Source organism: Phyllobates terribilis, unplaced genomic scaffold (assembly GCF_046119375.1).
Source record: "Phyllobates terribilis strain yellow unplaced genomic scaffold, ASM4611937v1 Scaffold_1__5_contigs__length_1240528914, whole genome shotgun sequence".
Classification (NCBI taxonomy): domain Eukaryota; kingdom Metazoa; phylum Chordata; class Amphibia; order Anura; family Dendrobatidae; genus Phyllobates; species Phyllobates terribilis.
Genome location: NW_027362761.1, coordinates 236,617,553 through 236,642,820, shown reverse-complemented (window position 1 = coordinate 236,642,820; position 25,268 = coordinate 236,617,553). Strand labels below are relative to the sequence as shown.

The following is a 25,268-nucleotide window of genomic DNA, read 5'->3' as shown; positions in this document are numbered from 1 at the left end:
AAGCATGGGATCCTATTGTCTTTGACCTGCAGGCCTTCCTGGTGGCCTTTCTAATGGTCTTCGATGACCTTAATCCTGAAGCCTCTGCTAAAGCTTCCCTTCCCAATATCCCGGAGCAGCCCCAATGGGTAATGTGTGTAGGTAGCCTACCAGTTCTCCAGCCTGAAGAGACTGCTGCCCACCCAGAATCCAAACAGAATGACTATGCTCTACAGAATACTTCTCTTCCCAACCTCAAGAGGCAGTCCAGACGTGCAAGGCGTAGAGGTAAACCATCACGCCAGGTTCTGTCCTCCCAAAGACCTCCTGTTCCCCAGCCTGTAAAGGCAGCTATCCGCACTGCCTTTTTTTTTAGAAAAACAGGAGTATTACCGTTTTTATTCCAGTTCACTGCTTATAATATACGACGGGAAAGAATTACTGGAAGTTCCTTTGGACTCTGATTCGGAAGACCTCGGTGACCTATCGGAAGAGTCTTCGGATGAATCGGCAGGAGCCTTCACCTACAAACCTTCCAGCAACAAACACACAGCCAGCAACGTAGAAGTCCGCATGATAGACTTTGCGCACACAACCTGCAAATGTTACAGAGAGGACAGTGTGGTACATGAAGGCCAGGACACAGGCTACATTTTTGGACTCCAAAGTTTAATAGATATTATTAAAGAAATAAGAGACGACAGCAACGAATAAAGGTACTGGATCTAATGATGGGAACGCGGCAACATGGCGATGACGCATCGGAAGAAAAGAAAACAAATCAAATACAGAAGTGTCAGCAAAGCACGTCTGCGATTATTGGTGTCCGGGTGTGCGGCATGCAGGTGTACCAGACTGGTACGGGGCAACTCATGTTCGTGAACAAATACCACGGCAGGAAACTTTCAGTCCAGGGCTTTAAAGAAGCACTTTACCAGTTCTTTCACAATGGGAAAAACTTACGACGGGAACTGATTGACCCTGTAATCAAAAAAATGTCAGAACTGAAAATGGTTTTAGAAATACAGGAGTCTTACCGTTTTTATTTCAGTTCACTGCTTATAATATACGACGGGAAAGAATTACCGGAAGTTCCCTTGGACTCTGATTCGGGAGACCTCGGTGACCTATCGGAAGAGTCTTCGGACGAATCGGCAGGAGCCTTCGCCTACAAACCTTCCAGCAACAAAGACACAGCCAGCAACATAGACGTCCGCATGATAGACTTTGCGCACACAACCTGCAAATTTTACAGAGCGGACAGTGTGGTACATGAAGGCCAGGACACAGGCTACATTTTTGGACTCCAAAGTTTGATACATATTATTAAAGAAATAAGAGACGACAGCAACGAATAAAGGTCCTGGATCTAAACATGGGAACGCGGCAACATGGCGATTACGCATTGGAAGAAAAGAAAGCAAATCAAATCCAGAAGTGTCAGCAAAGCATGTCTGCGATTATTGGGGTCTGGGTGTGCGACATGCAGGTGTACCAGACTGGCACGGGGCAACTCATGTTCATGAACAAATACCACGGCAAATACCATGGCAGGAAACTTTCAGTCCAGGGCTTTAAAGAAGCACTTTACCAGTTCTTTCACAATGGGAAAAACTTACGACGGGAACTGATTGACCCTGTAATCAAAAAACTGACAGAACTCAAAATGGTTTTAGAAAAACAGGAGTCTTACCGTTTTTATTCCAGTTCACTGCTTATAATATACGACGGGAAAGAATTACCGGAAGTTCCCTTGGACTCTGATTCGGAAGACCTCGGTGACCTATCGGAAGAGTCTTCGGACGAATCGGCAGGAGCCATTGCCTACAAACCTTCCAGCAACAAACACACAGCCAGCAATGTAGATGTCCCCATGATAGACTTTGCGCACACAACCTGCAAATTTTACAGAGAGGACAGTGTGGTACATGAAGGCCAGGACATAGGCTACATTTTTGGACTCCAAAGTTTAATAGATATTATTAAACAAATAAGAGACGACAGCAACGAATAAAGGTCCTGGATCTAAAGATGGGAACGCGGCAACATGGCGATGACGCATTGGGAGAAAAGAAAGCAAATCAAATCCAGAAGTGTCAGCATAGCATGTCTGCGATTATTGGGGTCCGGGTGTGTGGCATGCAGGTGTACCAGACTGGCACGGGGCAACTCATGTTCATGAACAAATACCATGCCAGGAAACTTTCAGTCCAGGGCTTTAAAGAAGCACTTTACCAGTTCTTTCACAATGGGAAAAACTTACGACGGGAACTGATTGACCCTGTAATCAAAAAACTGACAGAACTGAAAATGGTTTTAGAAAAACAGGAGTCTTACCGTTTTTATTCCAGTTCACAGCTTATAATATACCACCCAGAATCCACACAGGATGACCATGCTCCACAGAATACTTCTCTTCCCAACCTCCAGAGGCAGTCCAGACGTGCAAGGCGTAGAGGTAAGCCATCACCAGGTTCGGTCCTCCCACAGACCTCCTGTTCCCCAGCCTGTAAAGGTAGCTATCCGCACTGAATCCATGAAGGATGACTATGTTCATCAGGCAAAGCAGAGGCCAGAACTCAGTCACAAAATCGGATTGCGGTTCCGCTGCGGTTGTTTGGGACCCCCTGATGGTCTTTGTCCAGCGAAGGTTGGAGAATCCCAAGACATTAGGCCTGTAGGAGAGGCTGCCCTTGGCGTTAGTGTTTCCTCTCCACAGATGACCATGACTGTCTCCATAGCAAGTGAAGGCCTCGGATTAACCGGAAGTTTCGGGCTTAAAGCCTTGAAGAGTCAGTGTTTGATTCCCGTCCGAAAACTCCAGAAGCCGGTTTGGGCATTGTCTGCGGAAGGACGAGCCCTACTCATAAACAGTCAAAATATGTCTGTACAAATTAAGCTCCAGATTGGAGCATTACACCTGAGGAAGTTCAGATTCCAGGTGCTGACTGGCTTACCCACAGGTCGTCCAGAGCTGAGAGATCTAGTGCCCGCTCTGGTCTGGAGATCCTGCATGGGGTATCCTGGGGGACTTCTAAGGTACAAGGGGTGTCCAGTCCCCATATATTCAGGACAGTCAGCAGTTTCTTCTTCTTCTTCACCAGATCTTCTAGTCGCTGACTCGCTGTGCGCTGAAGTCTCCGAAGGAAGCGAAGCGGAGGCGATGTCCCCACACAGTCTCGACGATTGTACCAATGATCTGGCTTCAGGTACCGTCCCGCCTCACAGACATGTCATCTCTGAAACCAGATTGAAGATGGTCCCAAAGCAAGGACCCTCCATCTCTAATAAATCTGGTCTTACGTCCATCAAGGCGGTGTTTACGCCCGAGTCTCTGCACCCCTCCAACAAGGCGGAGAACCTTCAGTTGTCTCCTGAATCCTCCGGGGTGCTACTTGATAACAAATGGAGAGAGACTTTCCTACACCCTGTATCTGGTACTTCGCCCACTTCATCCAGTAAACTTGGCAAAGTGTACTTTGAAGCAGTGATTACCCCCGAGTCTCTGCACCCCTCCAACCAAGCGGAGGACCTCCAGTTGTCTCCTGAATTCCCCGGGGTGCTACCTGATAAACGGAGAGAGACTTTCCTACACCTGGTACCTGGTACGCCGCCCACCTCTTCCAGTAAGCTAGGCAAAGTGTACATCATGGCGGTGGTTACCCCCGAGTCTCTGCACCTCTCCAACCAGGCGGAGGACCTCCAGTTGTCTCCTGAATTCCCCAGGGTGCTACCTGATAAACGGAGAGAGACTTTCCTACACCCGGTACGCCACCCACCTCTTTTAGTAAGCTTGGCAAAGTGTACGTCATGGTGGTGGTTACCCCCTAGTCTCTGCACCCCCCCAACCAGGCGGAGGACCTCCAGTTGTCTCCTGAATCCACCAGGGTGCTACCTGATAACAAATGGAGAGAGACTTTCCTGTGTGCTGTTCCTAGTACTTCACCCACTTCATCTGTTGCTGAGGATGGCTTGATAGGAGGAAGCATCCTAGTCACCAAGATGATGAGACCAGTTTTGTTTCCTCTAGTGGACAGAAGAGGTAATACGGATTGGCCTTCAAATTCTCTGCAGACGACCCTTGCAGGCCTGAAGAAGAGGGGGCTTAAAGGGGCGAGGTACTGTAACATCCCTGGTGGCGTGCTTGCATAGTGCACCACCTCCCACCATGCAAGACCGCAATCTTACCCATCAGTCTAGCCTGCAAACCTTGCTCCAGTTCATGCTGTGTGCATGTCTCTTGACTGACTGCTTAGGGCGGCGGCCCGGTTACTTCCTGATTCTTATAGCTGCTGTGGGCACACCCCTAATGCGTCTCCAGCCTATTGCTGTGAGTCACTGGATATTTAAACCCCCTCCACCCAAAAGGAGGGGCCTGAGCAACACTAACTATCAATGTGCTCCTTGCCTCTGAGTTGCCAGGTCTTGTCCTGTATCTTGTCTGTTTCTGCCACCCTGGGGGCTGCATACCCAGGCCTGTTATCTCTGACTTCTTGTCTGTTTCTGCCACCCTGGGGGCTGCATACCCAGGCCTGTTATCTCTGACTTCCAGTCTGTTTCCGCCACCCTGGGGGCTGTATACCCAGGCTCGTTCCTGTATTTCGTTGCAGTATCAGTTCCTGTCTGAACTGTCTCCTAGCCTGTTACCTGTTTGTCTCTATGTCTGTACCCTCCCTTTTCCTGCAGTGTCTGAACCTGCACCTAACTCCAACTCGTTGTCTCTGTACTTCTGTTTGTGAGTTTTGTGTCCACTCGCTACTTCATTGTAAGTACCTTGTGTGTATCTGGTTCTGCTTGTCCTTTTTCCCTTCCTCCGTATCTACCTCCTGTGTTCTAGCCATCTTCCTGTATCTTTCAGTCTGTTCCATGTGAACAGAGCCCTGTCCTCTCTGCCTGCACCGTCAGCCCTGATCTGCTCTGCTTGCTCACCGCTCCGGCGGTTTCGCTCTGCTCTGCCTTGCCCACCTCTCCAGCGGTTCCTCTCTTCTCTGCCTAGCCCACCGCTCCAGCGGTTCCTCTCTGCTCTGCCTAGCCCACCGCTCCGGCGGTTCCTCTCTGCTCTGCCTAATCCACCGCACCTCCGGTTTCGCTCTGCCCTGCCTTGTCCACCGCTCGGCGGTTCCTCTCTCCTCTGCCTTGTCCACCGCTCCGGCGGTTTCGCATTGCTCTGCCTTGTCCACCGCACCTGCGATTTTGTTCTGTTCTGCTTGCTCACCGCGCCAGCGGTTTCTCTCTTCTCTGCTTTGCCCACCGCTCCGGCGGTTCCTATCTGCTCTGCCTTGTCCACCGCTCCAGCGGTTTCGCTCTGCTCTGCCTTGTCCACCACACCTGCGGTTTCGCTCCGCTCTGCATGCTCGCCGCTCCGGCAGTTTCGCTCTGCTCTACCTTGTCCACCGCACCTGTGGTTCCGCTCTGCTCTGCCTTGTCCTCCGCTCCGGCGGTTTCACTTTACTCTGCTTGTCTACTGCATCTGCGGCTCTGCTCCTGTCTCCCAGTCTGTACTGGACACTATCAAGCCGGTGCTCCAACCTGCTAGTACCTGCCTGTCTGCACTCCAGCCGTGCTTGCCAGTATCTCCCTGTCTGCACTCCAGCCGTGCTTGCCAGTACCCACCTGTCTGCATGCCAGCCGTTCTTTCAGTACCCATCTGTCTGCATACCAGCCGTGCTTGCCAGTACCCACCTGTCTGCATACCAGCCGTGCTTGCCAGTACCCACGTGTCTGCATACCAGCCATGCTTACCAGTACCCACCTGTCTGCATACCAGCCGTGCCTGCCAATACCCACCTGTCTGTACGCCAGTCTTACCTGCCTGTTCCTGCATTCCCCGGTGTGGGTCAACAGCTGTGACCGAGGTCAGACCTGGAGTAGCACCTGGTCCCTCTGCTCGGTTCCTCCTTTGTTCACGGAGTCGACTGAGCCGCCGTGTGACCTTGGTCGGATCGGGTTGAAACTTAGTTACGCCCCTCCAGGCACTCCTCGGTTCATGGTACAGTGGGATCACTAATCACGCTCACGCCAGTCAGTCCGAGCGCGAGTGTAACACACAGCTTATACAAAACAACAGGGTGCTACATCATATACCATATGATACTTAGACTGAAGGGAAGAAATACACTAGTGATGAACACACACAAAATAAATGCCAACATTTTATTAATTACAAAGAAAACACATACAAAGCCTTAAAATAAAAGATAAACCACATCAAGGTAATCCACTATAATAAAGTGGAAAGACGGGGCAAATGCTGATAAATAATAAACAGTCATGCAGAACAAAATACAGTATATACAGTTGAAACCAGAAGTTTACATACATTATAGAAAAAGACACATATGCATGTTTTTCTCAATATCTGACATGAAATCAGAATAAACCTTTCCTGTTTTAGGTCAGTTAGGATTACCATAATTTTTAATATTTGCCAAATGTCAGAATAATGAGAGAGAGAGAATGTTTAAGGGCATTTTTATTACTTACTGCAAAGTCAAACGTTGACATACATTTCATTAGTATTTGGTACCATTGCCCTTAAACTGAATGATTTGGGTCAAACATTTGGGATATCCTTCCACAAGCTTCTCGCAATATTGGGTCGGAATTTGGGCCCATTCCTCCTGACAAAACTGGTGTAACTGATCCAGGGTTGTAAGTCGCCTTGCTCGCACCTGCCTTTTCAGCTTTGCCCATAAATTTTCAATAGGATTGAGATCAGGTCTTTGTGATGGCCACTCCAAAACACTGACTTTGTTATCCTTAAGCCACAAGAAATCAGAATAAACCTATCCTGTTTTAGGTCAATTAGGATTACTATAATTTTTAATATTAGCCAAATGCATGAATAATGAGAGAGAGAATGTTTTAAGGCATTTTTATTACTTACTGCAAAGTCAAAAGTTTAGATATACTAAGATTACTATTCTGGACTGCCCATATGATGATGTCATGTGTTTGAAAGCTCCTGATAGTTTTTTTTGGCAACATCTGAGTTAATTAGAGACACACCTGTGGATGTATTTTAATGCACACCTGAAACACACTGCCAAGATATGAGGAAGAGAATTGTGGACTTGCTCAAGTCTGGCTCATCCTTGGGTACAATTTCAAGACACCTGACGGTGCCTCGTTCATCTGTACAAACAATTATACGTAAGTACAAACAAGATGGGAATGTCCAGCCATCATACCGCTCAGGAAGGAGACGGGTTCTGTGTCCCAGTGATGAACGTGCTTTGGTCCGACTTGTGCATATCAACCCAAGGACAAAAGCAAAAGACCTTGTGAAATTGATGGTGGAAGCTGGTAAGATTGTGTCAATATCCACAGTGAAACGAGTACTGTATCAACATGGGCTGAAAGGCCACTCTGTCAGAAGAAGCCATTACTCCAAAAGAAACATAAAAAAGCCAGATTAATGTTTGCAAATGCACACAGGAACAATGACCTTAATTTTTGGAGACATGTCCTGTGGTCTGATGAAACTAAAATGTAACTTTTTGAGCATAATGACAATTGTTACGTTTGGAGGTAAAAGGGAAATGGGTGAAATACAGGGGTGGCAGCATAATGTTGTGGGATTGTTTTGCTGCAGGAGGGACTGGTGCACTTCACAAAATAGATGGCATCATGAGAAAAGAAGATTATGTGGCAATACTGAAGCAACATCTCAAAACATCAGTCAGGAAGTTAAAGCTTGGGCGGAAATGGGTCTTCCAAATGGACAATGACCCGAAGCATACTGCCAAAATGGTAACAAAGTGGCTTAAGGATAACAAAGTCAATGTTTTAGAGTGGCTATCACAAAGCTCTGATCTCAATCCTATTGAAAATTTATGGGCAAAGCTGAAAAGGCAGGTGCCAGCAAGGCGACCTACAACCCTGGATCAGTTACACCAGTTTTGTCAGCAGGAATGGGCCCAAATTTCGACCAACTATTGTGAGAAACTTGTGGAAGAATATCCCAAACGTTTGACCCAAGTCATTCAGTTTAAGGGCAATGGTACCAAATACTAATGTAATATATGTAAATTTTTAACTTAAAATGCCTTAAAACATTCTCTCGCTCATTATTCTGGCATTTGGCAAATATTAAAAATTATAGTAATCCTAATTGACCTAAAACGGGAAAAGTTTATTCTGATTTCAAGTCTCATACTGAGAAAAACATGAATATGTGTCTTTTTATATAGTGTACGTAAACTTCTGGTTTCAAAATAATTAACAAAAAACACCTGCAAAGGATTCCTAAGCGTTTAAAAAGGTCCCTTAGTCTGTTTCAGTAGGCTCCACAATCATGGGGAAGACTGCTAAATTGACAGATGTCCAGAAGGCAGTCATTGACACACTCCACAAGGTCCCAGAGTTCCAATTTTCATTTGGAAATCAAGGTCCCAGAGTCTGGAGGGAGAGTGGAGAGTCCCACAATCCAAGCTGCTTGAGGTCTAGTGTGAAGTTTCAACAATCAGTGATGGTTTGAGGAGCCATGTCATCTTCTGGTGTAGGTCCACTGTGTTTTATCAAGACCAAAGTCAGCGCAGCCATCTACCAAGAAATTTTAGAGCACTTCATGCTTCCCTCTGCCGACAAGCTTTTTGGAGATGGAAATTTCATTCACCAGCAGGACTTGGCACCTGTCCACACTGACAAAAGTACCAATACCTGGTTTAAAAACAACAGTATAACTGTGCTTGATTGGCCAGCCAACTCGCCTGACATTAACCCCATAGAGAATCTATGGGGTATTGTCAAGACGAAGATGAGAGACTCCAGACCCAACAATGCAGATGAGCTGAAGGCTGCTATCAAAGCAACCTGGGCTTCCATAACACCTCAGCAGTGCCACAGGCTGATCACTCCATGCCACACCGCATTGATGCAGTAATTGATGCAAAAGGAGCCCCAACCAAGTATTGAGTGCATTTACTGAAGATACATTTCAGTAGGCCAACATTTCGGAATTTAAAATCATTTTTCAAACTGTTGTTATAAAGTATTCTAATTTACTGAGATAATGACTTTTGTGTTTTCATTGGCTGTAAGCCATAATCTTCAACATTAACAGAAATAAACACTTGAAATAGATCACTCTGTTTGTAATGACTCTATATAATATATGAGTTTCACTTTTTGTATTGAAGAACTGAAATAAATTAACTTTTTGATGATATTCTAATGTAGTGAGATGCATCTGTATAATATAGAGATTATGCAAAAGCAAAAAGGTCATAGCATAAAACTACTCACCAAAATATGAAACTCTAACAACTTCCCAAGGCCAAAAATAAAGACCTACACATGTGAAGAAACTGAGTGTGTAGTAGTCATTACAGATTCAACAACTAGGCATGTGGAAGTGCCAAACCTATCTAACGCAGGAATGAGGCTGACATTCCCATGTAAAAGTCCCACAATGCCTGAGAAAAGTTAAATATGGTAAGAATATGGTAAGAATAGCAAAAGAAGGGAGGGTAGAAGTGATATGTGAGTAACAGCATAGCCCTTAAATGCAGAAACATTTGGACACAACAAGCAATAAGGAGTATATATACATAGAATAATTGAATAATTAATTATCAGAGGTTGCAACAGGTGGACAAGGAAGCGAAGAGGAAATGTCCATCACTATAAGCGGTACGTCTGGTCTATCAGTCGGCACAGATGCAATAACTCTTCCGCTGTGCAACATTAAATGATGTATTTCTTCCCTTCAGTCACACTTATCTCTGTTATGCTCAGAGCACAACAGACATAAGTGTGATTACTGACACATCTCTATACAGGCTGTGAGGTGGAGGGGCAGTACAGTAGAGCTCACAGTGCTATGAGAGGAGGAGAGCTGATAGGAGAGTTTATAATGTGACACAGCTAAACTCAGCTATGCTGCCCCTCACCCCATACTGACTGCTGGAAAATTATCTGAAAGGTGTGAGTCATCTGTGTTATAATCTGCCAGCACTTTCTAATTATGCAGGAAGTTAGATGAGGACACCAAGGCTGTATCATTACATCTCACATACTGAAAGCTATGGTGGGGGCATGTTTCTGCTATGTTGCTGCCTGCTTATGATTGGGCAACTCATACAGGGAGAAAAAGTACATGCCCCTAGTGAAAACTATCTGATAACTGTCTGTGCCAGGACTAATACTTTGATTGCTAACATCTGCGCAACTGAGAGGCAAAGTTAAAATAAAAAATATTTTATTCCGCTTCACAACCACTATTACATGGTGTGTCCAGTTCTACATAAAAATAATAATAATAATGTGACATTGAAGATTGATAATATGAATATTACAGGAAAATAAATCTTTGTACTGCATTTACCAGTAGATAGAAAAATAATAAAAATTGAGAGTCTTCAGTGGTTTATACCTTTTAATGGCTAACTGAAAAGATGGTAACAAATTGCAAGCTTTCAAAACTACTCAGGCCTCTCCATTAGGCATAGTATAACACAAAATCTGAAGAGTCACATATTTATACACAACAAGGCACAAGAAGAATGCAGTTATAAGACAAGTGACGTGAAAGAACTATCAATATGGGAAGAGTAGAAACCACTGTGGCAGTAAATATCAGTGCAGTTCATAGATAAAGAGAGTGATAGTTTTATTGTCCCCTGATTGAGGTCTGGTCCATGGTTGTGATGCCCCCAGGAGGTCTGAGGGGCACATTCTTTAATTGATACAGAAAGACATAAATCCATGTGACGCATTCATTCCTGCTCTGAGTGTGTCTAAGGTTGTGATAAGTTGTACTCCCAGACTGTTCCATCTCTCTTTGATTTAAAGTTTCCTTTTACTACTACTAATATTTTCATGTCTATGATGCAATGACCAGGGCTACAAAAATGTTTGGCCACATGTAGATCTATTTTCTTTTCTTTTATTGAATGGTGAAGAGAATTCAAGATTAGAATAAGGATGGGAACAAAATATTAGGACTCGTTCATAGATCCATTTTTACTGTATGTGCACATTTTTTTTTATTGTGTAGCACAAGGACTTACAGTATTATAATATATGGTTCTATTCATATGTTTATTTACGGATAAAAATAAAAAAGGAAAAAAGTAACGCTGACGTTAGTCTGGTCTGACTCACATTCTGTATTTCAATAGATGGGTCTGGGATGGTAAAAGCACATGCTGCATTTTGCATCTGTGAGGGGGTGACCGGAACGGTCATGCGCCTCTTCCTTCTTCTTCCCTTCTGTGTGCACATGATAAGGTATTTTGTGTTTATATGAATCAAGGGTCAAAGCGGCCAACAAGGAAAGGGGAAGCTTGAGACTGACGGACAAACGGACGGTAAACTAAGAACATGTGCTGTCTGAAGAATTGTAACTCTGACAATGCAACTGTCCTTCCCTGTATGTTCTGCCACATTGAAGATGAAAGTAAAGTTGTTTTATATAAAAAGGAGTGGAAGTCCTTTAATGTGCAAGTGGCGGTCCCTGAAGGAAATGGATTGCAGATGGAACAGAACTACAAGCAGAGCGTAAGTGACACACATCACAAACACTACATGGGAAGATTGGGACTCTTGTCTTTGTTTGGGAGCCGGGGTGAAGGAGTACAGCATTCCCTCGCCATCACAGCCACCCTAGGTCCCTTACACATCCATGTGCATCCATGTGCTGTCCATTTGAAATAAGAACATGTGAATTTGGCTTTACACTTTTATCATGCTTTAATGAACCCCAATAATTGAAGTTAATTTTTACTTTTACAATTTGTCAATAAGGTCTTGCTTTCTATCCAAGAAGAGGGATGAAGGGCCAAGGGTGATGAGCCAATAGTCCTGTGATCGGTGTGAAAGTAGGACATGCATGCACTGTCTCTTTTAACCACTTCGCACCAGAGCCTGTTTTTGCCTTCGTGACCGGGCCAATTTTTTCAATTCTGACCACTGTCACTTTATGAAGCAATTACTCTGGAACGCTTCAACGGATCCCCCTGATTCTGAGACTGTTTTTTCGTGACATATTGTACTTCATGATAGTGGTAAAATTTCTTTGATATCACATGCGTTTATTTGTGAAAAAATCGGAAATTTGGCGAAAATTTTGAAAATTTTGCAATTTTCAAACTTTGAATTTTCATGCCCTTAAATCAGAGAGATATGTCACAAAAAATACTTAATAAATAACATTTCCCACATGTCTACTTTACATCAGCACAATTTTGGAACCAAAATTTTTTTTTGTTAGGGAGCTATAAGGGTTAAAAGTTGACCAGCGATTTCTCATTTTTCCAACAAAATTTACAAAAACATTTTTTTAGGGACCACATCATATTTGAAGTCACTTTGAGGGGTCTTTATGACAGAAAATACCCAAAAGTGACACCGTTCTAAAAACTGCACCCCTCAAGGTGCTCAAAACCACATTCAAGAACTTTATTAACCCTTCAGGTGCTTCACAGGAATTTTTGGAATGTGGAAGAAAAAAATTAACATTTAACTTTTTTCACAAAAATGTTACTTTAGACCCAATTTTTTTATTTTCACAAGGGTAACAGGAAAAAATGGACCCCAAAATTTTTTGTGCAATTTCTCTTGAGCATGCTGATACCCCATATGTGAGGGAAAACCACTCGGAAAGGAAGGAGCGCCATTAGACTTTTTGAATGTAAAATTTGTCTGAATAATTAGCAGACACCATGTTGCGTTTGGAGAGCTCCTGATGTGACTAAACAGTGGAAACCCCCCACAAGTGACACCATTTTGGAAACTAGACCCCTTAGGGAACATATCTAGATGTGTGGTGAGCACCTTGAACCCCAAGGTGCTTCACAGAAGTTTATAATATTGAGCTGTAAAAATAAAATTTTCACATTTTTCCCACAAAAACGTTTTTCATCCCTTAATTTTCCATTATCATAATGGTAATAGGATAAATTGCACCATGAAATTTGTTGTGCAATTTCTCCTGAACACGCCGATACCCCATATGTGGGGGAAAACCACTGTTTGGGCGCACGGCAGGGTTTGGAAGGGAAGGAGCGCCATTTGACTTTTTGAATGTAAAATTTGTCTGATTAATTAGCAGACGCCATGTTGCGTTTGGAGAGCCCCTGATGTTCCTAAACAGTGGAAACCCCCCACAAGTGACACCATTTTGGAAACTAGACCCCTTAGGGAACTTATCTAGATGTGTGGTGAGCACCTTGAACCCCAACGTGCTTCACAGAAGTTTATAATAATCAGCTGTAAAAATAAAATTTTCACATTTTTCCCGCAAAAACGTTTTTCATCCCTTAATTTTGCATTATCATAAGGGTAATAGGATAAATTGCACCATGAAATTTGTTGTGCAATTTCTCCTGAACACGCCGATACCCCATATGTGGAGGCAAACCACTGTTTGGGCGCACGGCAGGGCTCGGAAGGGAAGGAGCGCCATTTGACTTTTTGAATGTAAAATTTGTTTGAATAATTAGCGGACGCCATGTTGCATTTGGGGAGCCCCTGATGTGCCTAAACAGTGGAAACCCCCCACAAGTGACACCATTTTGGAAACTAGACCCCTAACGGAACTTATCTAGATGTGTGGTGAGCACCTTGAACCCCAAGGTGCTTCACAGAAGTTTATAATAATGAGCTGTAAAAATAAAATTTTCACATTTTTCCCGCAAAAACGTTTTTCATCCCTTAATTTTGCATTATCAAAAGGGTAATAGGATAAATTGCACCATGAAATTTGTTGTGCAATTTCTCCTGAACACGCCGATACCCCATATGTGGAGGCAAACCACTGTTTGGGCGCACGGCAGGGCTCAGAAGGGAAGGAGCGCCATTTGACTTTTTGAATGTAAAATTTGTTTGAATAATTAGCGGACGCCATGTTGCATTTGGGGAGCCCCTGATGTGCCTAAACAGTGGAAACCCCCCACAAGTGACACCATTTTGGAAACTAGACCCCTTAGGGAACTTATCTAGATATGTGGTGAGCACCTTGCACCCCCAGCTGCTTCACAGAAGTTTATAATATTGAGCCATAAAAATAAAATTTTCACATTTTTCCCACAAAAAATGTTTTCCTTTTCCTAATTTTGTACTATCATAAGGGTAACAGGATAAATTGCACCATGAAATTTGTTGTTCAATTTCTCCTGAACACGCTGATACCCCATATGTGGGGGAAAACCACTGCTTTGGTGTACGGCAGGGTTCGGAAGAGAAAGGAGCGCTATGTTGGCTGGGATAGGCAGCAGACACCATGTCACATTTGAAGAGTCGCTGACATGCCGAAACAGCAGAAACCCCCACAAGTGACCCCATTTTGTAAACTACACCTCTCAAGGAATTCATCTAGGGAAGTAGTGAGTATTTTTAATTTTTAAATTTATACCATTGGGCAGTGAAAAAAGCATAATTATATTTTTACCACAAAAAAATGTTTTACCCTCAGATTTTACATTTTCACACAGGGCAATGGGTAAAAATGGTGCCGAAATGTGTCACACAATTTCTTCTAAAAGTGGCAATACCCCATATGTGGCTGTATCGTACCGCTCAGCCATACGGCGAGATCTGGGGGGGACGGAGTGCTATTTGACAATTGGAGAACAAATTATTGTAGAATAAGCATTTGGATTTGGGAGCACAACATTTTTTGAATTTCTTTTGGGGGGCAAGGGCCATTTCGCTTTTCCAGAGCCTTTCAGCTACCAGTAACTTGGAAGTCCCTTATATTTTTAACAGATGACGGACCTGAGTGGGGACTAGCTTTTTTTGAGGACTGAGTTGAAGCTTTTATTGGGAACATTTTACGTAACATTTATCCGGCGCTCTAGGCTGAGCACTTACATCGGGGTTTCCATCTAAATTTCCAAGTGATGTAATTCAGATGAAACCCCTGCGGGATCCATTCACTGTAATGAGGCAGCAGAGTTACTCTGGACTCCGTCTGGCCTCTGTTTAGCGGTGTCCTTTTTTTCAGAAGTGCACAAAACTGTGGCCAACCGCACTTTTATGCACGCCTAATACAAATGACACCGTGGGATCACAGGCCAGACGGCATCCACAGTGGCCTATATCTGCCTCATTACAGGGAATCTTCCGTCATGGGTTCCGGCTGAATCACATATTTCAGAGATTTACATGGAAACTCTGGCGTAAGTGCTCAGCGCAGAGCGCAGGATAAATGTGTGCCGAGCCATACTGCGATCTTTGGGAGACATAATAAACAAATCAGTAGCAGGTGAAGAATTGGTTTTATTTATTTTTTACGCCGTTCCTAGTGTGATATAACTGATTAGATTACTTTATTCTTCGGGTCGGTGCGATTACAGAGATACCAGATTTATATCGGGTTTTTATGACTGACAGCTGTCACACACTAAGAGACGCTTTTTTTTGCAAAATCTATTTTTTGCATCGCCATATTTTGAGAGCTATAATTTTTCCATATTTCGGCCGACAGAGTCATGTGATGGCTTGTTTTTGCGGGACGAGTTGACATTTTTATTGGTACCATTTGTGGGTACGTGACATTTTTTGATCGCTTTCTATTCCGTTTTTTGGGAGGTAAAATTAACAAAAACCAACAATTCAGAAATTGTTTTTTGAGGTTTTTTTTTATGCCGTTCTGCGTGTGGTAAAAGTGATCAGGCAGCGTTATTCTTCGGGTCAGTACGTTTACAGCGATACTACACTTACTGTATATTTTTTTATGTTTTGGCGCTTTTACACAATAAAACAATTTTATAGAAAAAATATTTTTTTTGCATTGCTTTATTCTGAGAGGTATAACTTTTTTATTTTTTGGCTGATGGAGCTGTATAGCGGCTTGATTTTTGCGGAACAAGATGATGTTTTCAGTGGTACCATTTCTATTTCCATTTTGCTTTTTGATCGCATTTTTTTCTACTTTTTGTTTGGCGATATGAGGAAAAAGCATAGTTTTTTGATCCGTTTTTTATTTATTTTTATTACGGTGTACACATAAGGAGTTAATTAGTGTGACAGTTTTATAGCTCGGGTTGTTTCGGACGCGGCAATACCAAATATGTGTACTTTTTTTGTTTTTGCATAAATATATGAATTTATCGGTTTAATATTTTATTTATTTATTTTTATTTATTTTGTATTTTTTTTTAACAGTTTCAAAACATTTTTTTTTACTTTTTTTTACATTTTTACTTAGTCCCTGTATGGGACATTAATTTTTATTTTTCTGATCCCTGATCTCATGTAATGTAATAGACACGTATTACATTATATGAGATCTTCACTGACTGTTTCACAGTCTCCTGTCTGACATCAGCTACAGGCTGAAGCCAGACAGGAAGGACACCATATATGGCAGAGCTGGAGGCGGTCATGTGACCGACAGCTGCCATAGCAACGCCAGGTCCTGAAAGCAATCAAGGGGTCGTCGGAGAGGTAAGTTGAAGACCCCCTCTCCTCCTGCTGTCTTCTATATGCCGCGATCACTATAGATCGCGGCATATAGAAGACAGAAAAGGGTTAACATCACTGGGACCTGATCTAATCAGGTCCCGATGATGTTCCCTGTCAGAGCTAACGCTCTGCACCGCTCTCACAGCGCTTGCAGGACCCTGGGGGTCCTGAGCACTGCGAGACCACCCACCGTTTTTAAACGTCCGCGCTGCACAGAGCCCAGGCAGCGCGGACGTTTATCTACAGTGGGCGGTCGGGAAGCGGTTAATCTTTTATTACTGTCCTATTATATCACAAAGAAGAATTCTTAATAATGTTAACTCATATGTGATTTAAGGGTTTGTCCTATACTTTGAAGACCCCTTCTCAATCCTCATGACTCCCCATTGTAAAATAACACTTATACTCACCTCAGATGCCGGCGCCGTTCTAGTGGTGTTTGCACTGGTTCATCTGTGATTGCATAACATTGTTATGGCATACGAATCCTACAGCCAATCAGTGCTGGCTTTACTCTAGCCCCCTTCGGACGTATCACATACATCTGGCGGAAATGAGAGAGTTGCAGCTTTCTTACTTCCTCCGGGTATATGTTCAAAGGATGGGACAGTGAAGCCAGCGCTGATTGGCCACAGGGATCGCATGACATAATAATGTTACATGATCCCCGGGAGAGGCAGTGCCAACACTGGTGGAAAGGTGCTAGCACCTGAGGTGAGCAAACATGTTGTTATTTTACAATGGGGAATCATAAGAGTTGAGAAGGGGTCGCCCTTTAACCCTGCTGTGTCTGGAATCATGATTGCACCATCCTTGTTTGGGGAGCTGTGTTTGGAGTCAGTGGTCAGACACTGACCTGCTTACAAACTGTTTTTGCACTTAAACAGCACTTTAACAACATGTAATTAAAGGTAACCTGGTCTGGTCAATATGAATCAGACACTGTCTGTATTATTGTAGCCGTCTACATACAGTAGTGTTCAAAATAATAGCAGTCCAATATGACTAACCAGATTAATCACTGTTTCTGATATAAATTATATTACTGTTATGATAGGCTACAAGCACTAAGGAAAGACAGGAGATCTGTCCCTACAATAGAACTAAACTAGATCCCTACGATGTAACGGGGAACCTGATCCTGCGATCAGACCCGCTAAAGTCCTCAGCTAGTCTGAACGAAGACCTATAGATGTGAGGGAGGGATCCCTACAAGAACTAGGGACTGGGAGAAAGATGGACACCTCCTAGCAGAAATTGTAGCAGAAAAAAGACAAACACACAACATAGAACATAAAGGTCAAAAGACCTAGCTAAACTGACTGAGAAAGGTTACAAAGCACCTGGCTAGCTTAAGAGTAGAAATTACAATGAAGTCCAGCATGGCCAGGAGGGTGGAGCAGGATTAAATAGGCAAAAAGGTCATGTGACCAGCAAAATAGAAAAAACCTAACAGGAAAGTTCTAACAGTACCCCCTCTTCTAAGAGGATCCTCCGGATCCCCTAGGCCCAGGCTTATCCGGAAACCTCTTGTGAAACGCTCTGACAAGTCTGGAAGCAGAAACATCATCCGCCCTCACCCATGAGTTATCCTCGGGACCGAAACCCTTCCAAGCGACGAGATACTGCAAACTCCCCCTATACCGTCTAGAATTAAGAATGCGGGAAATTTCATATTCCCCGTCCTCCACCACCGGAGGAATAGTGGCAGTGGCGTCTCTGTCAGATACATCAGCTTTTTTCAATAGAGAAACATGAAAACCGGATTAATCTTCCAGGAGGTAGGAACCTCCAACCTAACAGCAGATTGGTTAACTACCTGAAGCACCTTAAAGGGCTCTACAAACTTGGGACCCAATTTTTTAGAAGGAATCCTCAACCGCAGATTCTTAGAGGACAACCAAACCATGTCACCAACCGTAAACAAAACCTCTTGACGTTTCCTGTCAAAGTACCTCTTAGATTTTTTGTTAGCCTCCTGAAGATTACCACGCACATCCGTCCAAACTCTCTCCAAATCACCGGAAAAACTCTCCTCCTCATGCACAGCCGATACCAATTTGGAGAATGACCCAAAAGACGAATGTCTCCCAGAACAACAAAAAAAAGGCGAACACCCAGCAGAAGAGGATGTATGGTTGTTAAGAGCAAATTCAGCAAGCGGCAGAAACTCAGACCACCCCTCTTGATGGTCTGCCACAAAACAACACAAGAACTGCTCAACATCCCGATTCTTCCTTTCTGTCTGGCCATTAGACTCAGGATGATATCCAGAAGAAAACGACAAATGAACTCCCAACCTGTCACAAAAGGCACACCAAAAATGAGCCACGAACTGAGGTCCCCTATCAGAAACAATGTCAGTAGGAACACCATGGAGTCTGACAATTTCCTTGACAAAGGCCTTAGCGAGTGTCTTAGCGCAGGGCAGTTTGATGAAGGGAACCAAGTGACACATCTTGCTAAAACGGTCCACGACCACCCAGATGACCGTGAAACCCTCAGAGGAGGGAAGGTCAGTAATAAAGTCCATAGCCAGATGTGTCCAAGGTGCACTAGGAACCTCCAGAGGGCAAAGCAACCCCGTAGCAGGAGTATGAGAAGACTTAGATCTAGCACACACAGTACATTGACGCACCCACTTAATGACTTCCTTCTGCCATCCAGACCACCAAAAACTGCGACCCACAAGTCTCTTGGTCTCAGAAATTCCTGGATGACCTGCCAACCGAGACTCATGACACTCAACAAACAAATCTCTCCTAAAGGTCCTAGGCACAAACAACCTCCCATGGGGAGTGTTAGATGGGGCATTCTCCTGTGCTTTAAGAATCTCATCTTCCAAAACGGAGTCCAATGCAGCAATCACAACACCTTCTTGTAAAATGCTCTCCTCCTCCTCAGCACCGACCATGGGAGAAAAGCTGCGAGACAACGCATCAGCTTTAACATTCTTGGTACCCGGGATGTAAGTAACGGAAAAATTAAACCGCGAAAAAAAAAGTGCCCACCTAGCCTGACGGGCATTCAAGCGCTTGGCAGCATCAAGATAGATCAGATTTTTATGATCAGTGAAAACCTGAATGGGAAATTCAGCACCTTCCAAGAGATGACGCCAGTGTTCAAATGCGAGTTTAATAGCCAGCAATTCCCGATTACCAATATCGTAATTAAGTTCAGTCTCAGAAAAATTTTTTGAAAAAAAGGCACAGGGATGTACTCCATCCTTGTTTTCCTGAGACAACACCGCACCGACCCCCACAGAAGAAGCATCAACCTCAACCAAAAACGGCTTAGTCACATCAGGCTGCATAAGGATAGGGGCTGAACTGAACCTCTCCTTTAGAAACACAAACACTTCAATGGCCTCAGTAGTCCACTGAACCGTATTAGCACCTTTCCTGGTGAGATCAGTCAGTGGTTTAACAATAATAGAAAAATGTTTAATGAATTTTCTGTAATAATTGGCGAAACCCAAAAACCTCTGTATCGATTTCAAACCTATAGGCCTAGGCCATTCCTGCACAGCTTGAACTTTCACCGGGTCTATTTCAAAGCCCTCGCTGGAGATAATGTAGCCCAAAAAACTAATTCTCTGTACAGCGAACTCACATTTCTCTAGCTTAGCAAAAAGCGAATTGTCAATTAATAACTGTAATACCTCACGTACGCTTCGCCAATGAGACTCCAGATCAGGTGAATAAATCAAAATGTCATCCAAATACACAACCACATTTTTGCCGATCAAAGGTCTAAGGATGTCATTAATAAGATTCTGAAAAAATGCTGGTGCATTGGTAAGACCAAAAGGCATAACCAGATTCTCAAAATGACCCACAGGAGTGTTAAAAGCAGTCTTCCATTCATCACCCTCCTTCATGCGCAACAAATTGTATGCCCCCCGGAGATCAATTTTAGAGAACCACTTGGCCCCCACTAACTGGTTAAACAAATCAGGAATCAATGGCAGTGGGTAGGGATTATGTACAGTAATTTTATTAATCTCGCGAAAGTCCAGACAAGGACGTAAACCGCCGTCCTTTTTTTTAACAAAAAAAAAATCCAACAGCCACAGGTGACTTAGAGGGTCTGATATGACAGGCGGCCAAGCTCGTCTGTATGTATTCCTCCAAAGCCTTTCTCTCAGGAATAGTAAGATTAAATAAACGACTTTTAGGAAGAGTCGCTCCAGGGACAAATTCAATGGTACAATCATAGTCTCTATGGGGAGGCAAAATTTGCGACTCCTCCTCAGAAAAAACTTTTCAAAACTCCTGAATAGGTACAGGTAATTCCCCTTTATCAACAGCAGCAATGCGCCCGTTACAACACTTGTCATAACACTTCGGACTCCAGGACTTAATTTCATTAGTAGACCAATCCAGTACAGGATTGTGCAATTTTAACCAGGGTAACCCCAAAATTACTGGAGAAGGCAAATTATTTAATACTACCAAATCCAAATTTTCTTGGTGAATACCATTAATAGTGAGGGGAAATTCATAAACCTTGTGAGTAACACATTTCAAGGGAGAGCCATCGACAGAAACCACGGCAATAGGGGATGACAAAGGTTTGGGTTTTAATTTAAGTTTTTCCAAGAATCCCCCATCAATCACATTCAGAGTAGAACCACAATCCACAAATACCCGAAATTCAATTAATTCTTCCTGAGCTGCAGTAGTAGCAGAAAGAAATACCCCCTTAGTGTTTAAACAGGCTATACGGGCGTAACTGACCTTTTTTTTTCTTTGTTCATACGAAGCACACAGTTCTTAATGAAATGGTCAGATTTTCCGCAATAAAAGCACAAACCTTGAGAAAACCTGCGGTCTTTTTCCTGAGAGCGGGGTGACATCGCCCCAATCTCCATCGGCTCTCCAATGTCAGTACAGACCCTCTCAAGACTAGGAGCTGACATGGCAAAGGATTTACTCTCATTAACCCTTGCACGCAGTCTCCTGTCCACCTGTATAGCTAATTGCATTGCCTCCTGCAAGTTTCCAGGTGTAGGATAAGCAATAAGCAGATCCTTAACCCTTTCACCTAGCCCAACAAGAAACAAACTTTTCAGAGCTGAATCGTTCCACCCCACCTGAGCAGACCACCGACGGAAGTGAGTGCAATAATTTTCCACATTACCTGATCCCTGTCTCAAAAGTCTCAATTCCGTCTCAGCTGATGAGACACGATCAGGATCATCATACAACAACCCCAAAGCAGAAAAAAAAACTATCCACTGATCTAAAGCACGGATCACTAGGTTGGAGAGAAAATGCCCATCCCTGAGGCTCTTTGTGCAAAAGTGACATTATGAACCCTATGCGCTGTGATTCATCACCAGAGGATCTGGGTCTCAAACGAAAATACAATAAACAAGCATTTTTAAAGAAAAAAAAATCTTGTTGTTCACCAAAAAATAAATCAGGCAATCGTACCTCTACAAAATGCGCTCCAGAACAGCTACGTGTTGTTGGAGCTCGGCCACCTCCAGAGAGAGTCCCTGCAGGCGTTGAGCCAAATCCTGAACCGACACCATGATGGAAACTGGAGGTCTTTCCTTAGAGATATTTTTGGGCTGGACTTACTGTTATGATAGGCTACAAGCACTAAGGAAAGACAGGAGATCTGTCCCTACAATAGAACTAAGCTAGATCCCTACGATGTAACGGGGAACCTGATCCTGCGATCAGACCCGCTAAAGTCCTCAGCTAGTCTGAACGAAGACCTATAGATGTGAGGGAGGGATCCCTACAAGAACTAGGGACTGGGAGAAAGATGGACACCTCCTAGCAGAAATTGTAGCAGAAAAAAGACAAACACACAACATAGAACATAAAGGTCAAAAGACCTAGCTAAACTGACTGAGAAAGGTTACAAAGCACCTGGCTAGCTTAAGAGTAGAAATTACAATGAAGTCCAGCATGGCCAGGAGGGCGGAGCAGGATTAAATAGGCAAAAAGGTCATGTGACCAGCAAAATAGAAAAAACCTAACAGGAGAGTTCTAACAATTACCACATGTCAAACAATTTACCAGTTGGTGTAGTAGATTCTAAGAAAACCAACAGACTCAGCATTCATGATCTACATGTTTTGAGACTGTGTATTTGAATAATTAATTGAAAGGGGGTGTGTTCAAAATAATAGCAGTGCGGAGTTCAATTAGAGAGGTCAATCATTCTGTGAAGAAACAGGTGTCAATCAGGTGGCTCTTATTTAAGGTTGAAGCCAATACATGTTGTACATGCATTTGTCCTTGAAAGCCTGAGAAATATGAGTCATTCGAGACATTTTTCAGAAGAACAGCATACTTCCATTAAAAAGTTGATTGGAGAGGGTAAAACTTATAAAGAAGTGCAGACAATGATAGCTAAAATGATCTCCAATAGTTTAAAATGGAAAGCAAAATCAGAGAGACGTGGAAGAAAACGGAAGACTACCTTTCGAATGGATCGAAGAATAGCCAGTATGGCAAAGGCTCAGCCAATAATCAGCTCCAGGATGATCAAAGACAGTCTTAAGTTACCTGTGAGTACTGTGACAGTTAGAAGACGCATATGTGAAGCTAATCTCTTAGCAAGAAGTTCCTGCAAAGTCCCACTGTTAAAAAAAGACACGTACTGAAGCAGATACAATTTGTCAAAGAACACATCAACTGGCCTAAAGAGAAATGGAGAAACATTTTGTGGATTGATGAAAGTAAAATTGTTCTTTTTGAGTCCAAGGGCTGCAGACAGACCCCCAAACACTGCATTCAAGCCACAGTAAACTCTGAAGACAGCGAAGCATGGTGGTGCAAGCATCATGACATGGGCATGTTTCTCTTACTATGGTGCCGGACCTATTTATTGCATACCAGGGATCATGGACCAGTTTGAATATATTAAAATACTTGAAGAGGTCATGTTGCCTTACGCTGAAGAGGATATGCCCTTGAAATGGGTGTTTCAATAAGGCAACGACCCTAAACACACCAGTAAATGAGCAAAATCTTGGTCCAACAAAATTGAGGTTATGGAGTGGCCAGCCCAATCCCTGGACCTTAATCCGATAGAACACTTGTGGGGTGACATCAAAAATGCCTTTTCTGAGGAAAAGCCAACAAATGCCAAAACATTGTGGGATGTAGTCAAAGCATCCTCAGCTGGAATAACAGTTGACAGGTGTCAGAAGATGGTTGACTCTATGCAACATAGATGTGAAGCAGTTCTAAAAAAAACTGTGGGTATACTAAATATACAGTACAGACCAAAAGTTTGGACACACTTTCTCATTTAAAGATTTTTCTGTATTTTCATGACTATGAAAATTGTACATTCACACTGAAGGCATCAAAACTATGGATTAACACATGTGGAATTATATACTTAACAAAAAGTGTGAAACAACTGAAATTATGTCTTATATTCTAGGTTCTTCAAAGTAGCTACCTTTTGCTTTGATGACTGCTTTGCACACTCTTGGCATTCTCTTGATGAGCTTCAAGAGGTAGTCTCCGGAAATTGTTTTCACTTCACAGGTGTGCCCTGTCAGGTTTAATAAGTGGGATTTTTTGCCTTATAAATGGGGTTGGGACCATCAGTTGTGTTGTGCAGAAGTCAGGTGGATGCACAGCTGATAGTCCTACTGAATAGACTGTTAGAATTTGTATTATGGCAAGAAAGAAGCAGCTAAGTAAAGAAAAACGAGTGGCCATCATTACTTTAAGAAATGAAGGTCAGTCAGTCCGAAAAATTGGGAAAACTTTGAAAGTGTCCCCAAGTACAGTTGCAAAAAACATCAAGCACTACAAAGAAATTGGCTCACATGGGGATCGCCCCAGGAAAGGAAGACCAAGAGTCACCTCTGCTTCTGAGGATAAGTTTATCCGAGTCACCAGCCTCAGAAATCGCAGGTTAACAGCAGCTCAGATTAGAGACCAGGTCAATGCCACACAGAGTTCTAGCAGCAGACACATCTCTACAACAATTGTTAAGAGGAGACTTTGTGCAGCAGGCCTTCATGGTAAAATAGCTGCTAGGAAACCATTGCTAAGGACAGGCAACAAGCAGAAGAGACTTGTTTGGGCTAAAGAACACAAGGAATGGACATTAGACCAGTGTAAATCTGTGCTTTGGTCTGATGAGTCCACATTTGAGATCTTTGGTTCCAACCACCTGGTCTTTGTGCGACGCAGAAAAGGTGAACGGATGGACTCTACATGCCTGTTTCGCACCGTGAAGCATGGAGGAGGAGGTGTGATGGTGTGGGGGTGCTTTGCTGGTGACACTGTTTGGGATTTATTCAAAATTGAAGGCATACTGGACCAGCATGGCTACCACAGCATCTTGCAACGGCATGCTATTCCATCCGGTTTGCGTTTAGTTGGACCATCATTTATTTTTCAACAGGACAATGACCTCAAATACACCTCCAGGCTGTGTAAGGGCTATTAGACCAAGAAGGAGAGTGATGGGGTGGTACGCCAGATGACCTGGCCTCCACAGTCACCAGACCTGAACCCAATCGAGATGGTTTGGGGTGAGCTGGACCACAGAGTGAAGGCAAAAGGGCCAACAAGTGCTAAGCATCTCTGGGAACTCCTTCAAGATTGTTGGGAGACCATTTCCGGTGAATACCTCTTGAAGCTCATCAAGAGAATGCCAAGAGTGTGCAAAGCAGTCATCAGAGCAAAAGGTGGCTATTTTGAAGAACCTAGAATATAAGACATATTTTCAGTTGTTTCACACTTTTTTGTTAAGTATATAATTCCACATGTGTTAATTCATAGTTTTGATGCCTTCAGTGTGAATGTACAATTTTCATAGTAATGAAAATACAGAAAAAAATTTAAATGAGAAGGTGTGTCCAAACTTTTGGTCTGTACTGTATATTAGGT

General features: G+C 43.3%; 2 pseudogenes; both read left to right on the top strand.

Moving 5' to 3' along the window:
* The first annotated feature begins 701 nt into the window (after positions 1-701).
* Positions 702-1,337, top strand: LOC141166533 (inositol hexakisphosphate kinase 2 pseudogene; annotated as a pseudogene).
* Positions 1,338-1,339: 2 nt separating this feature from the next.
* LOC141223441 (inositol hexakisphosphate kinase 2 pseudogene) lies at positions 1,340-1,993 on the top strand (annotated as a pseudogene).
* Positions 1,994-25,268: the final 23,275 nt, after the last annotated feature.